This window comes from Gavialis gangeticus, unplaced genomic scaffold (genome assembly GCF_001723915.1).
Source record: "Gavialis gangeticus isolate Ggan-Ray unplaced genomic scaffold, GavGan_comp1, whole genome shotgun sequence".
NCBI classification, from domain to species: Eukaryota; Metazoa; Chordata; order Crocodylia; family Gavialidae; genus Gavialis; species Gavialis gangeticus.
In genome coordinates, this window is record NW_017729032.1 from 44875631 (window position 1) to 44878243 (window position 2613).

The following is a 2613-nucleotide window of genomic DNA, read 5'->3' on the forward strand; positions in this document are numbered from 1 at the left end:
TGTGGTGGGGTGGGGGAAGGGGGTATGGCCTAGCCCAGCCCACCCTGGCCCCATTGGGATGGAAGGGGGCATAGCCAGCCCCAATCCAGGAGCAGGGGGGTGTAGCCCAGCCCTGCTGGGGAAGGGGTAGCAGTCTGGTCTGGCCCTGACTGAGCGTTTTGGGTTTGGGGATTTGGCAGGGGGAGGGTGGCCATATTAATGGCCACTGCTCTCTTGCTGCGAAATTTCCTGACTCATGGGGAGCCCCATGGGCCAGATGTGATGGCTGTGCAGGCCACAGGCTGGAGGTTTGAGCACCCTTGCTCTAAATGGCTCTTTTATGAACTTGTTTTATATTTACCTTCTGACAAGCTGATATCATGTAAGGTTCAAGTCGCAAGAAACTGCTTGCTTGGATCATAAGTCACATTCTTACTTTTTTTTAATTTTAAGGCATGTACACACATGATGTAAAGGCCACACATGGATGTTCAGTTTTTCCTGGGAGAGTCACTGCTCTCCTACTAAAATCTGGATGGTCAGAATTTTTTCTCCCAGAGCACAATTGGCTGCTCTGGGAGAAAAATAACCCAGGAACAACCAGGGTTTAATCACTCCTGGAAGAGTTTACTGGGAGAAACATGATCTTTTGAGAGAAGCCATAGCGGAATCCTCCAGCATCCCAGGGTACTTTCTCTGTCCCCTTGGGAGACTGTCACATGCTGGGTTCTACTGCTCCAGTCAAGCAGGGAGCAGAACATGTCCCCTTCATAATCCCCATGTGCTGCAGGGAGACACAGGCTGACCCTAAATATTCTGGGTCAGTCTGTCAGGGCTGCCCTGTGCACTGTTGCCATCTGTCTCCAGGCAGACTGAAGGAGCCTGCAGAGTGCACTGAGATTGTGTGTACAGGTGCCTTCTGGCAGTACAGCATTATCACTGTAAGTATTTTGCTCTTCCAGGGCTTAGCATTCAAATATCTATTCAGGCATCTCTGGGTAAGTTTTTTTCTACTGAAAAAAACAAATCTGAGAGAATTCTCTCAGATCATTTAATTGTGTATTTGAAGCCAGAATGAATAGCCAAAGCAGTAATACATGCTATGATAATAGTGATAGATGATAATGTGTATTGTGAACTTAAGAATCAAAGAAATGCACAGCTGTAATCAAATCCTTGCTTTTAGGAATCAAGTGCATCTCTTCTATGAATTAACACCCTGTTATACTTGAGTAGACTTCCCGGAAGAATCCAGTGTGATATATAAATCAGTCCTGTGGTTTTTTTCAGTTAAAGTATTATGGGACAGGCCATGTCTGTGAAACAGTTTAATCAACTAGCACCCAACAGTCTGGTGTTAGAGACTCCTAACTCCTTAAATGGATTACATAGCCCAGGGCTTTCCAACTGGTGGTGTGTGGGCCACACGGAGCCTGCAAGAGATTAACATTCAGTCTGCAGGCTCTTGCCCAGCTGTCACTCTCCCTATAGCTCCTGTTGTTGTGGTGGCTGGGGATCTCTGGGGCAGAGCAGCACAGGGGGTGAGGGCCTGGCGAGACTGCTGTCCACGCAGTGGCAAGGAGGGGGGTGTTCACACTGCCTGTGCAGCAGTCACATGGGGGAGGCAGGCCTTGCACTGCCCACATGAGCTGCTGGAGGGTTGTGCTTTCCATATGGCTGAAGTCCTGGGGAACCCACTCAGTGTCTAGCCCAGGGCCTGTAACTGGTATGGCATGCAGCCCCTGGCCTTTCAGAAACTGCACAGCCCTGATGTAACCCATCTCTTCTAAATTCTCATTATCTTTGCTTGCAGATAGATGTATGTATATGCCTACTTTTAATTGTAGCTGTTATATGAGTTTGAAATTAGCTGCTGAACATGCTTCTTTATTGCAAGGGTATGGCCACCTAATATAATGCAAAGTTGATATAAAGCTTTTCACATGCTGGTTATTAGTGACTACAGGCTGTTACTGATTGGCTCTTTCCTATTGTATGGCATGGGTGTCAGATTTCTGGCATGTGGGCTGCCTTTGGCCTACAGAATTGTTTCAGGTGGCCTGAAGGGCAGGGCATTCAGGGGCAGGGCCTGCTGCCAAAATCTAGGGCATGGAACCCTGATGGGTATTCATGTCGGTGGGGGGGACAAGCAATGGCTGTGTTAACCCACTGCTGCAACCACTTGTTCCACTGCAATGTTTTGATCTGACATGCAGTGAGTGAGCAAGTCCCACCGTCTGACCTGGAAGGAGTCTGTTGCCAGGCAGGGCAGAATGACTATGACACCCGTAGTAAAGAAAGTTTTTTCTAATCTTAGTCCAATTACTAGTTAATCTGTATCAGCCTTTAGTATAGAGGCTAAGAACTAAATGGGCACAGAAACTAAGCTGTTTTAGAGTGAGCCTCTGCACGTTAGAACTCAAGCATGTTGTATATAGTAGTAATTTGAGCAGACTGTTGCTGTTGATTTCCACACTGAATTTTTTCTGCATGAATTTGAAGACTTCCATTTCCAGGACTTTTTACTTCAAATGTTTTGAGAGCATTAAATTCATTAAACTCCCTCACCCACCTCTCTTCCCACAAAACTTTCAGTTAAATTCATCAGTCTATATGTTCCATCATGAAATAATT

At 46.6% G+C, this 2613-nt stretch overlaps 1 protein-coding gene across 4 annotated transcripts in view; it reads left to right on the forward strand.

Annotated features, from left to right (window-relative positions):
• The window catches only part of WASF3 (WAS protein family member 3), a 169232-nt gene that overhangs the window by 140069 nt on the left and 26550 nt on the right, over nt 1-2613 (forward strand). The gene's annotated exons all lie outside the window — the stretch shown is intronic.